The following is a 14,574-nucleotide window of genomic DNA, read 5'->3' as shown; positions in this document are numbered from 1 at the left end:
CTTCTTTTGTGTGTGTGTGTGTGGGGGTGAGTACCTTTGTTTTGTCATTTTGGAGGTAGAAAATAATTAATAGAGTGAAAAATAAAAATAAAAAAAATTAAAAACAAAAGAGAAAAATCAAATAAAGGAAGCTAGATCCTAGGTGTGTTTTGGTCTGCTTGTTGAAAGAAGCTTGGTAGAATAGAGAAAAAAAATTTTTAAAAGGTAAAATTTTTTTAAAGTTTAGTGTTTATTTATTTTTGAGACAGAGAGAGACAGAGTGTGAGTGGGAGAGGGGCAGAGAGAGAGGGAGACACAGAATCTGAAGCAGGCTCCAGGCTCTGAGCTGTCAGCACTGAGCCTGATGAGGGGCTTGAACTCACCAACTGCAAGATTATTACCTGAGCTGAAATCAGATGCTTAACTGACTGACCCACCCACGTGTCCCAAAAAAGTTTTTTTTAATTTAAAAAAAATATATGCATAATAAAATAGAATGAAATGAAATAGAATAAAAATTTTTAAGTAAAAAATAAAGTAAAAAATAAAAATAAAATTTTCTCTCTCTGTATCCAAGAAAGACGAAGAAAAGGAAGGAAAAAAAAAAGTCAAAAGAAAAAAAGAAACCAATTAAAACAATTTAAGCAAAAACAGAAGCAAAAAATACAAACAAATAAATGAATCAGCGAACAGAATGAAACCCAAATGACATAACATCCAGTTTCTCCTAGAACTGAGACTATGAAGGCTTCTCTAGTCCATACACTAAGCAGGAGCAGTGACTTGTGCTGGTTTTCTAAGGGATGCGCTTGGATGGTGCAGCTGGGTGGGACTTGGAGTAACAGCTCCCTTCTCCATAGGTGGTGTTGCTATACTTACTGTGGTGGATCAGTGTGGTGAGCATGTGCATGTGTGCACATACATGTGCACAAGAGGGGTGGAAATGGCTTCACCCAGCTCCCTGGTCTCTGGCACAGGAATTTCGCACTGTCACCAACCTGTGATCAAGCACCCCTCCTTTGTCTCAGGCTTCTGTACACTCCCCACCTCTTTCCTGTCCATGTCCAAGCTGTCCACCTGCCAGGCAGCACCTCCCTCCAGAGTCTTATCTCAGATGGGTTTGTGTTTCAGAACCCCACAGTTCAGAGACCCATGGCTCGGACATGTGTCTACTCTCGGGGGAGGGACTTGCTGACGAATGGCCGGGTGCCTCAGAAAATGTTCATGCGATCATGCAGTGCCAGAGGTTCAGAGATTTTGACAAACCACAACAAACAGCTGGCACCAAGTTTCACCACACCATGTCATCTTTGTCCAAATACCAGAAAACGTGGGTGCTGTCTGGGGTCCACCTTTGCCTGTGGAGAGGTGTGTGGCCTCTACCAAATGCACCCCAAGCAGGGGAATTGCTTCTCCCCATGTGGCACATGGACCCCTCAGTCCCTGCTGCCTGCTCCTGGGGATTCCTCCTATTTCCTCACTAAAGCACTGCCAGGCACTGAGCTCTGAAACTTCAGATTCTATGCTCCACTGTTTATAGAATTTTTGTGGCACCAAAACCTTCTCCTTTCTTCCCATCCATGGTTTTGGGGAACAGATTTCTTGTTCAGTTCCCTGAGAGTGTTTTCACTCTTTCTCTTTCTCTCCAGCACTTTGGGGGAATGCCTTTCTTGCATGATCCCAGTGCACAACAGTCTCCCCCTTTTCCTTTATCTGCCCTCTCTCTGCAAAAACAGCTCCCTAACCTCTGTGCCTTTTCTCTCTCCCAGTTCACCTCTCTGTACCACATACCTGCCAAGTTCCATGGCTCATACTTTGCAGATTGTTATGTTAATCCTCAGATGAATTTCCTAGGTCTTCAAAATGGTTTGGTGCTGATCTGGATGCATTTCAGGCACCAGACAAGCTCAGGGTCTCCATGCTGCTTCACCATCTTAACTCCCAGTCCAATGGGACTCTTAAGATAAAAATATAGTCTTACCACACAAGAAAAAGTCATTAGTGAAAGAAAAAATAGACTCATATCAAACTCTTGAATTTGCGACTCTAGGACATCTCCCACTCAATGAAAACCTTAAGGCAATAATGTGGCACAAAAATAGTATCCATGGTTAAAATTGATTGGATTGGATTATCTTAATTATATATATATATATATATATATATATATATATATATATATATATATATGTATATATATGTACACATATGTATATATATGTATATATATATGTATATATATGTACACATATATATGTATATATATATACATATGTACACATATATATGTATATATATATATATATATATATATATATATATATATGTATTCTTTTCTTTGCATCCACATGTTTGTTATTGGTAAAACTTCTGATTTTCACAGGAAATAGAAGTGGCCCCACAGAATAGTCCAGGAAAATTGCTAGAAAATAAATGAAATGTGTTGTGATTTTCATATAACAAATGGTCTCACTCTGTTTTTGTTATGTATTAGTTCAAAAATTCATAAGAAAAAAGATCTGAGAGCAAGCTCATCCTGGTTTTGTTTAGTTTGCTAGAATATAATGTGATGAATGGAAGGGACAATATTTTTTTTTCATGCTGTATCATTTGCTGATAGTGTTGTTTTGAATATATAACAGATCTAAATACATTTCTATTGTTGAACAAATCAGCAATGCATTTTCTCATCAATCAATTTAGGGAAAAAGAGTCAGTCGAATTAGACTAGATTAACATTTTCATTTGATCAAATATTTGTCCAAGTAATTCATGCATACAAAATATTCAAAACCATGTCATACTTTAAAATACTTTACTAATAGCATTATAATTGATACTTTAATTAATTTTATATGTAGAATAACTTTCTTCTATCTCTCAAAAGAAAATAAATTTTGGAGTCAGTAGTTTCTCAAACAAGTTTTCTTAATACCCAAACCAAATCACCCAAATCCATTTTTTTTTCTCCAGAAATTTCCATCTGACTTGCATGCTTGACAGGAAGCAACCATTATCATAATTTAAAATAATATATGATTAAAAATAAACCTGATTGTTAGTAATTCTGGACTTTTAAGTCATAGAAGTAAAAAAATTAAGGTAAAAGAGTTATATATGGACTGTTGCAAAATATGTAAAATAATATTTTTAACTAACAACTTAGGCTTTTTATAACCTTAATATGAACATTTTCCAAACTTTTTTGAGCATCAAATGACACATGGCTTAAAATATGCAAACTTAATATATGCTAGAGATACAAAATTCTATTGTACAAAATTTATAAGTGTCATGTATGTATGTGTTTATATGTGTATGTTTAAGAACACTTAACATGACATCTAAAAACTTTTGAAGTGCACAATATGGTATTCTTGACTATAGACACTATGTTGTACAGCAAGTCTCTTGACTTACATTCATCTAATATATTCTTATATTCATCTTATATTCATCTAATATAACTGAAATTTTAAACACAATGAACAACTTCTCATTTGCCTCTGGTAATAGTATCACAAGTGTTTGCATATGTTTGAATACATTAAATGATACATATTAAATATGTGCAGATCTTTGTATATCAGTTATACCTCCCCAAAACTTTATGTATATATGTGTATAATAGTATACAGTATAGTATATATGTGTATATATATTTGTATATATATGTATATGTATGTGTATATATATATATATATGTATATATGTGTGTGTATATATGTATATATACACACATATATATGTAATAGTGCATCCTATGTAGCACATTCAATATTAAGCTAAAAAAATGTCAAGAGTGGGAATTCAAATGGTCTGGAAAAATGTCAATGAGCATTTTACAATAAAAGAGATTCGTTTTGTTTTATTGATATAATCAAGTCTTGTTTGGATAATGGCAATTGGAAGGATAGGGAAAAATTCCCAGGAGAGTCAAGAATTAAGTTTAGCAGTGGGAAACAATGGAATGAAAAGGGCAGGTAAGACTTTTAGAAAGTCAATTTTGTTTTGCAGGACATTGTTTCTGCCATGTCCTCAGCCAGCAGTGCCTTATATTCTTTCATTAGCTATCTCAATCTTTCTCAACCATCAAGGCAACTTTGTAGAAAAATTTTATGTGGTCTCCTGAGGCAAAATAAATACATCTTACTTTTGCATTCCTGAAATATGTTTCTTATACTTCTACTAAGGGCTTCTGTAATTCTATATGACATTTGATTTAGTTCTGTTTGTTTTCGTCTATTAAATGTTAAACTCCTTAAGCCAAAAACGATTTTAACAGAATTTTTTTATTCTCATAATGTCATGAACACTGAATAACACAAAGTAGATATCAAAGAGTTCATTGAAATAGAAGACAATAAAAGGGAACTAATATAGGATAGTAAAGTGAAGGATTTTTTTAAGGATAATAAGAATTTTGATTCATAACATAATGGTAACTCTCTAGAAAATTAAAATTAAAATTAATGCAACAATGTGAATGAATCTCACAAGCATAATATTGAACAGAACACAGACACACAGTAGCAGCACATACCAGATGATCCCATTTAGATGAAATGTAACAAGATGCACAAGTAACTTCTGAGGATAGAATTCATGATATTAGCACTTCTTGGGAGGTGCCAGTAAGAGAAAGCAATAGGGGCTTTGGGCATGCTAGAATATTCTGCGTCTTTAGTTGATGCTTACTGAACAGAAGTGTTCTAACTATGAAATTCATTGAACTGTATACTGGTTGGTGTGCTTTTCTGGATGTGTTATACTTTGATAAAAAGTTCTGCATCAAAGTGTGGTTTAGTCCAGTTTGAGTGAGAAAACACGTGTGACAGCAGAGATGAAAAGTGCTATACCTGGTTTTGCAAAGAATGTTGATGAAAACCTCAATTCAGGATGTAAAAGCCATTGTGATGGTGAAATTTATGGAAATCCTCTTGGTGTTTTTGTTTTTGTTTTTGTTTCCTGGTGTAGGATGAGTTTGGGGATGTCATAAACTGGTGGATTTGTCAGGCCTTAGTGAGAGGCATCCTCCACTATATTTGGCAATGAATACAATGGGCTGTCTTTGAAAAGCGTCTCAAAAGATGAGTAACAGAATCCAGATGATGAAAACACATTCGTCAACGTCCTTTTTATGATTTGAAGTAACTTTAAAGTTTGTTAGAATTGTGTAGATAGAAATTAAAAATAAAACAAACGAAGAAATAAAAAGAGTTTATCACAAACTTTGGATTTTGTGGCTACGTGTGGACATTGGCTATGAGTCACTGGTAACATTTGTAACATTCAGGCCTTCAGACCAAACAGCACATCACATGGGAGCTGAACACAGTATTTAAGCTTGTTTGCAATATACTAAGAAATTCAATTTTATTTTCTCCATCTGTTGTTATTTTGTATTTCTGATTCACAGTTTAAAACCAAACTGAATGCCATTGTGTATGTTTTCTAAATGATCGATGTAATATGTGTTAAAATCCCAACTCTTGGCAGAGGAAAGAGTAAGTCCAATTGCCTTGATTTGAACTTTCCTTCAATTGAAATAAAACAACATTAGGTGATCTTTATATGTTGTGTTCTAAACTCACAACTCATCCCTGACTGCTTATGCTTGAAGTGAAATTGTATTTTTGAAGAATGGAATGCTTCTCTAGCTAACTCCCCAGTGCATAGTTATTCTACTTCTATTTTCCTGAAATGAGGAGCTGCTATTGTATAATGCATCTGGAGGTCATTAAAATGAAAGTTGGTAATTTCTGACTATGGTGCTGGTAATAAGATTTACTTTGTTTTATGGATAAGTTTTTATATAATTGCCCAGTTATTTTAGATGAATTTTCTAAAAACTGAGTATAAATGTTGGCCTTTGATAGCCAGGCTAATGTGGCATTTGCAGAAGAGGTATACAGGCATGCTCAGTAGCATGGCATCTAAAAATGCTGTGAATAAGGGAATTAGTGACTTTTCATCCACAATTCATTCAGAGATACTGTGGGCTATTGAGATTGTCTTAGTTAAATTTTATTCATGTTGAAATGCTTACTCTGGCCACACAGTGCTAACTGCTTATCGGAGCTTGTGATGGCCTTCCTGGGATTTCTAGATGAGACTGACTAATAATTATGACTCATCTAAAATTTGGAGGTTGACCTGGAATATATATCTCCACATATCTTGTTATAAAAAAAGATGTGGAAGGTAAGCATTCCAGCTACCTAGTGACATAAAGGGTAAAAGAATAAAAGAACACATTAAAGAAATTTTCTTTTTTTAAATATACATATTTTTAAATGTTTATTTATTTTGAGACAGAGAGAGTGCACAGGTGTATGAGCCAGGGAGGGGTAGAGAGAAAGAAAGGGAAAGAATGAATCCCAGGCAGGCTCTGCACTGTTAGCTCAGAGCCCGCTGTGGGGTTCCATCTTTGGAACTGGAAGATCATGACCTGAACCGAAATCAAGAATTGGACAGTCGACCTTTTGAGCCACCCAGATGCCCCAAGAAATTGTCAACTTGTTTTTGTTTCTAATGCATTGATGCTACCTCAGGGGTTGGCAGACTTCTCTGTAAAGAAGCAGAAAGTGAATATTTTAGGCTTTGCTGGCCTTGTAGTCTCTGACACAACCACTCACCTTTGCTCTCATGTACAAGAGCGGCCATAGAAAATTTGTGAACAAATAAAGCCAATAAAACTTTATTTACTAAAATAGGTAGTGGCCTGGATTTGGCCATGCAGGTGAGTTTGCACACCCCAGTTCAAGACAAATGAAACAATTAGTGTGAGAGCTATTGAAGTTTCTTCTATCCCTTGGCTTAGCTATTCATCTCTGGTACTTTTCTTTCTTTTTCATGCAAGCTTCCTTTAAAGAATAGTTTGTAGGCAGGGCTGGTTCCTAATGGGTGTGTAATCTGTGCAGTCATACAGGACTCCACACTGATAAGTACCCCACATTTGGTTTAATGCTCTGCTACTGTTATCTTCAATTTTTTAATGTTTTTACAAGGGATCCAAACATTTTCATCTTGTGTTAAGCCCTATGCATTACGTTATTGATCCTGGCATGTATCACTTGATGTATACTTCACACTCTTTGTTGCATGGTTTCAACCAATGTTCTTATGAAACTTTTCCCTGGACAATCAGGTCATGATGTCATACGAAACTCATCTTTCTCATCCACCATGTAGCATTGGATGCCTTTGACCTACTCTAAGCTTTTGACATTAAGGGATGTATTTGTTTCTTAATTGATACTAATTCTTTTTTTTAATTAACTAATCTCTTTGAAGATTAAAATATAAGTTATATGATTTATAATATATCGGTCATGGTTGGGTGGGGAAAATTGAAGCCATTTATGTATTTCTGTAACAGAAAGGATTTAATACATAAAATTGGTCACAGGGTTTTGGAACTTTGACATAGCAAAAAGACTATGCTAAGGTACCACAGATATTAGAAACTGCAAGAACCAGCCACTGCCTCCAGGACTTGGGAAACCAAAGACAAGGGAGTAGACATTAGGATATGGGATGATGTGTGCCCCTGACACTGGTACCTCTGATGGAAGAACCTCACAATGAGTGCTCTGACTGATGCGAGAATCTATGAGGTGATAATGGAAATACGGCAATAATATGGCAGCTGGGGAACTAAACCTGTCTTTTGCTACTGGAAGGGAGAGGCAGGAACTAGAGGCAAGAAAGAAATTTCTTCCCTCCTTGTCCTGCATTACCAACTTCCACCAGGCCTCTAAAGAGTCTGGGAAATGCAGTTTGTAGCCTATCATTCTCAGTGTCACAAAGCAGAGAACGCAAGTTAAACTTAGAGTTGAAAGACAAGAGTAAAACAAAACAAAATAAAATAAAATAAAATAAAATAAAATAAAATAAAATAAAATAAAATAAATTAAAAGTAACCTAGTTGCTGAAGAAGAAAGTCAAGAAAATATATCTCACATGTATCCTCTGTAATGTATGCCCATGACATATTTAATAACATCTGTAAAGTAAATATACTATGTTTTCTTACAACATTCCATGATTTAGGATGGTGGTATTTGGTTAAAAGCAAAAGTCAGTTGAAATCTTTCTATCATTGGGGTTCCTGGGTGGCTCAGTTGGTTAAGCATCCGACTTTAGCTCAGGTCATGATCTCGTGGTCCATGAGTTAGAGCCCCACGTCAGGCTCTGTGCTGACAGCTCAGAGCCCAGAGCCTGTTTCAGATTCTGTGTCTCCCTCTCTCTCTGACCCTCCCCCATTCAAGCTCTGTCTCTCTCCCTCTCAAAAATAAATAAACGTTAAATTTTTTTTTTTTTTAAAAAGGAAATCTTTCTATAGAAAATGAAGAAAATGTAGCTACCTGAATCCGGAGAGACTTTTAGAATAATCATAGAAAGTCACTAAAGTCATTTTGTGCCAGTATTACATTTATAATTTGATAACTATTAACTCTTTTCCCAGAGAAACATACGTACATATACTCATATACAGAATTGCATTTGTTTTGAATGGGCTGATTCATCCTTTGAAGTTCATTCTTGGTCCCATTTAAAGAACCTCTAGATATGCAGGAACAAATGGCTTCGTTGTAAAGGTTCTTCAAAAGTTGCAGATAGGCATCAAATAGACTTCCTTTCAAGCTTGTACTCCCTGATCAGAGATTAGACTGTTCAAGATATGTAACATTAATTCTTTTTCAGAATCTGCTTTAGCTAGAAGAAAGAACCCAAACAAACAGAAATCTTAGGTAAGCTAATAAATTACTCTTTAGGACCCTTTAAAGAATCAAAGTGGTGTTTGAAGTAGATAATTGGAAAATGACTGTAATAAAACCACTGAGAAAGAAAGCCTGCATGCAACACTTGATATCAGTGTTTTACAAGTATGAGCAAATATGGTGACATTTATAAGATGCTATTATATTGTGTTGAGTAAATGATGTATATGGCCTATGAATGTAAGGCAGAGTATTCATGGTACCACTTAAGTCCCTAATCAAAATGAATAACTCTTTTGATGGCAAGGAAAATCAATAATTAGAGAAGAAAGCTTCCTTTGAGGACTTGAAGGCAGTGGCTTTAAAAGTAATATTTAGACTTGTGAGATAGCCCCAGGAGTAGAAGTGCCAGAGTTTATATGCATGCGTTTCAAAGGATGTTATAGATTCAGATGAGTGAAAAGCTGAATCTTTGGTTTGTATTCTACTCTATAGTAGATCAATAAACATTGGCTTAGTTGTTAATCTTCATAAGTTTTAGGAGTAGCTATTTTTCATATTCAGTTCTTTTAAGGGAAAGGAGATGTTTTGCAATTTTTTCTTATAGTATCCAGGAAGAAATTTCTACTGTTTGTAGTTATGCATTACCCTAAATCAATGACTTTCAAACTTGGATGTTTATTAGAATCAGCTCTATAACCTTTAGAACACTAAGATCTGAACCCCATTCCCAAAAATTCTTATTTAGTTGTCCTGGGGTGTGGTGTGTACATCAGTGTTTTTCACCCCTTCCCAGCTGGATCTCTTGTGAGGCAACAGTTGAAATCACTGCAGCTAGTTCATTCTTGAAGGGCCCCATGCAGGAAGTAAGAAGATCTCAAAACTCTTTTGTATTGCTTTATACCAACATAATTATACCTTTAGGTTACCTGTTCATAGCATTGTTTTTTTTTTTTTTAATTTTATTCTCTAATGTCTTTATTACACCTATTGAAAATTCTTTTTTAAAATTTCATTCTCTAGTGTCTTTATTACACCTATTGAAAATGCTTTACCTTTTCATCTCCCCATTACTGTTCTCTTAAAGCAGCACCATGTGACAAATAATTTGAATTTTCAGAAAAGAATGCAAAGCTTGGGATTGCAAGGGACACATGAATCAATGCTGAACTGATTGCGATCTGAAAGTTCCTGTTTTAGCAATATAATTTCAGGAGATAATATTCTAGATCAAGAGCCCAAGTACCTGGGTGCATTGTTATACCATCACATGATTACTTCCATATCTGCCAGTTCTTTGCAGACAAGTGATTTCCTTACTCAGGGAGAATTTGCTAGACCACAGTTTCTCATGCTATTTCATCAATTCCTATAGATTTGGTCCTGACAGTCTTCACAAATACCTTATACCCCTTAATTTCTAATATTTCTATAAGTGAGAATTCAAATTTCTGACCACAATCCTGATTCTTCAAATCTTGAGTTTTAAACCTGAGATGTTCAGCCATTTTCACTGTTCCCTCATAAAGACTTTACAGGAGGAGAATTTTTCCCCTTTTTTTTGAAAGTGAATAAAATGAAAATGATTCAAAAATTGTTTGGTGTTAATCACAGCAGAGCCAAGGATTTAAGATTCTAGGTTTTCTGGCTTTTGGCGTAATGCACTCTACACTAGACTATTGCTGCCTTTCTCTAGTTATAGAGCACTGAAATCAGACATCTGTTAAATATTGTATGTGACAAATTTTATATAAGTGTTCTCTGGCTTACTAGGAACATTTTTAATACTAACATATTTCATGATGCAATGTGAAAGAAATACAGTGAAATATATATTTTTATGGTATAAAATTTCAATTAATTTTTTATCATTTTCACTGGAGATAATGAATAGACAGAATATATTGCCTGTAAAGCAAGGAGAACACAGTGTATCCTGAGACTGAGAAAATAACACTAGAGGTTTATTAACTCCTTTTAAACTAACTCTTCTATGAAGCTGGGATATGTGTATATATATATATATATATATATATATATATATATATATATATATGGATTGAGATATATATATAGATAGAGATAAAGATATATATGCTTAATTTGCTATTTTGAGGCAACCTTAACTACTTTTAGGAGTCAGGAGGCTGAAATTTAAGGAGAAAGACTCCTGCTTGTTAAGAAGAACCCCATAGAATTACTATTTGTCTATCAATATTGCTTTGTAGAGCTCATTTTAAAGCCTCCATAATTTATTCAATTGACTTTGACTTCCAATGTGCATCTCATTTTGTGACAGCAACAGTAGCCAATATCAGCTACACATATTCTGAGTGAAGAAATGATTTGAAGTTCCCTGACTCCTGCTTTTCTTCACCAATGACCATATCAAAAAAGACTCCAGTTGACTGAATGGAGATTATCTTGCAGAACTGGCCCTTGTTTTTAAGACACGTGTTTCACATCAAGGATATAGTCTCTTGTCTTTGAAAATTAACTCAGTGGGGTGTCTGGGTGGCTCAGTCGGTTGAGCATCCGACTTTGGCTCAGGTTATGATCTCATGGTTTGTGAGATGGAGCCCCGTGTCAGGCTCTGTGCTGACAGCTCAGAGCCTGCAGCTTGCTTCGGATTCTGTGTCCTCCTCTGTCTCTGCTCCTCCCCTGCTCATACTTTGTCTCTCTCTCAAAAATAAACATGAAAAAAAAAGAAAAAAAAAAGGAAAACTCAACATGAATCCAGGGATGGCATGGCATTTTCATATAGTTGGTTCTTCCTAGCTCCTTCCCAGAGTATCTTCTTTTTTATGTTTTTTTTCTTTTTTCTTTTCTCTTTTCTATTTTCTTTTTCTTTCTTTCTTTCTTTCTTTCTTTCGTTCGTTCTTTCTTTCTTTCTTTCAGAGAGAGAAAGAAAGAGAGAGCATGCATAGGTATGAGCAGGGGAGAGGCAGAGAGAGAGGGAGACAGAGAATCCCAAGCAGTGCAGAGCCTAACATGGGGCTTGATCTCAGAAACCATGAAATCATGACCTGAGCCGATATCAAGAGTTGGAGGCTTGACCAACTGAGCCACCCATGCTCCCCATATTTCCCAGAATATCTTAAAACCAGTTACAATATAATTATTTTTTTTAATATAAAAAACAAATCATGTAAGAAAGGGATTCTGCCCTTGCATATTCTCATAATGGTGGAAGTGTACAGAAAAGGGCAAACACTTTATTAATTGTGTAATGTCTTAAGAAAAAGTCCTTGGTAGACACAATTTCTCTCTGTTTTTTAAGTCTCTTGGGCAACTTTGTTTGTCTTTTGAGAGCAGCTATGTGTTCCCCACTCCAATAGGCTTTCATTTCCTCCCAGAGAACTAGGAATCTGACCCCCTTGACCATAATAAAGCAGGTCAGAGATGCAGCCACAAGTGGTCATCTGCCAGACATTAACTGCAGCTGTCTGAAGCAAGTGAACTCTTCATTTCAGGACTTGCCCATCAAGGTCTGTGTAGTCCAGGAGCTGCCGCTGACCATGGTTGCCATTCCTAGAAATGAAAATAGCACGAAGGAAGTAGAGATGAGTGGTGGAAGGAAAACAGTTCTTAACCAATATACAATCTACAAACACAATTCCATAGATGTTATGAAGATTTTCTTATGTCCATATGATAATTTTATCATTTTTGTTTTCCAGGTATAGAAATCTGTTTAACTAGATAATATCTTACTAGATATAGAATTGATGTTGGTAATATCTTTGGGGTAATAATGCTATATACTGAAATATACCTCGAGCATTCTTTCTAAATTCATTTCTTAGACTACAAAAATACATGGGCATACTAAAGTACTTCTTTATGTTAGAACATGAATGTTATTTACTCAGAAGGGTAGTTGGAAAAAACAACTCAAAATCATGGCCAGAAACAAGAGCTGAGTGAACTAAGTGAGTATCAAAATCAAAGAAAAGATGGAGCTGTTTATATCTACATATTGTTTCCCCTTTTATGCATTGTTTAGATACAATAGACTTTTTAGTCTTTTTTTTTTTTAACTTAAGTATAATTGACATACTGTGTTATATTAGTTTCAGGTATACAATATTTCAGGTATTCTAGGTAGTTTTCAGTGCTCATCAAGAAAAGTATACTCTTTTTTAAACGTTAAAAAAATTTAAGTTTCATTTTTATTTTTGAGAGAGAGAGAGAGAGGCAGAGCATGAGTAGGGAGTGGCAGAGAGAGAGGGAGGCACAGAATCTGAAGCAGGCCCCAGACACAGAGCCCAATGCAGGACTCAAACTCACAAACTGTGAGATCATGACCTGAGCTGAAGTCGGATGCTTAACCGACTGAGCCACCCAGGCACCCCAAGCAAAGTGTACTCTTAATCTTCTTTATTTCACCCATCCCCCACCTACCTTCCCTCTGGCAACCACTAGTTTGTTCTCTGTATATAAGCATTTTTTTTTGTTTGTCTTTTTTTCTTTCATTTATTTTGTTTCTTAAATTATACATATGACTGAAATCACAGGGTGTTTGTCTTTCTCTGACTGACTTATTTCACTTGGCATTACACTCTCTAGATCCATCCAAGTTGTTGCAAATGGCAATATTTCGTCTTTTTATGGCTGAATAATATTCTTTATATACACACACACACACACACACACACACACACACACACACACACATATCACATCTGCTTTATACCTTCATCTATGGGTAGACACCTGGGTTTCTTCCATATCTTGGCTATTATAAATAATGCTACAATAAACACAGGGGTGCAAATACCTTTCCAAATTAATGTTTTCATATTCTTTGAGTAAATACCCTATAGTGGAATTACTGGATCCTATGGTAATTTTATTTATTCATTTATTTTTATTTTATTTATTTTTGTTGTTTAACTTTTATTTCATGATCATAAATTTTACTCTGCCATCCAGCTGGACTTGGAGGGGAGTAAGGAAAACTTGGGACCCATGGAAGTTGCCGCGGAAGCTCAAAGGTTGCAGGAGATTTTAAACAGATGGGGGTGAAGGGGTGCTCTACCAAACTGTGAAGGAATGGTCTGGTAGTTAAGATAAAACACAAATCAAATTTATTAGATTTGTCCACAGTCAGCAATGGCGATCTTCTAGCTGGTCTTGCCATTCCTGGACCCCACGCTCCATGGCTTCCGAAGTTCATGCCTTCCTTCACCTTGCTAAACGCCACGTGCTTGTCATCTGACCGTTCGGTCTTGGCAGTGCAGATGAAAGACTGAGAACCGTTCATGTTGGGTCCAGCATTTGCCATGGAAAGAATGCTAGGGCATGTGAGCTTCAGGATGAAATTCTCATCATCAAATTTCTCCCTATAGGGAGATGGACTTGCCACCAGGGCCATTATTGCACCACCCTGGCACATAAATCTCGGAATAATCCTATGAAAGCAGGAACCTTTGTGATCAAAAGCATTCTCCCCAGTGCTCCGAGCATGTAAGTCCTCTGCTGTTTTTGGAAATTTGTCTGCAAACAGCTCAAAGGAGACATGGCCCAAGGGCTAGGTGTCCACAGTGATATCAAAGAAGAACATGGTGGGGTTGACCATGCTTGGGCAGGTTGGTGGTTCCAGGGCGGCAGTGTCTGCAAGGCCTGGCAATTTTATTTTTAATGTTTTGAGGAATTTCCATAGTGTTTTCCATAGAATAGACTCTATTAACGTGTATAAGATTGTTTGGTTTCTCTGTGTATCCATTTCACTAATTTAATAAATATTAAGTATCTACAGTGCATTTGCTGATCTGGTAAATACTGAAAGTACAACAAAAAGACAAACAGACCTTACCCCTAGTGTAATAAGGAAGACAGGCATTATTCAAATAATTACATACTATAT

The 14,574-nt window shown here is 35.8% G+C and overlaps 1 pseudogene; it reads right to left on the bottom strand.

Moving 5' to 3' along the window:
- Positions 1 to 13,798: 13,798 nt before the first annotated feature.
- On the bottom strand, positions 13,799 to 14,286 carry LOC122199121 (annotated as a pseudogene).
- Between the last annotated feature and the right edge of the window lie 288 nt (positions 14,287 to 14,574).

The sequence above is a fragment of the Panthera leo genome, chromosome A1 (assembly GCF_018350215.1).
Source record: "Panthera leo isolate Ple1 chromosome A1, P.leo_Ple1_pat1.1, whole genome shotgun sequence".
Classification (NCBI taxonomy): Eukaryota; Metazoa; Chordata; class Mammalia; order Carnivora; family Felidae; genus Panthera; species Panthera leo.
The sequence above is the reverse complement of the archived record's forward strand: the minus strand, read 5'-3'. Positions and strand labels throughout refer to the sequence as shown.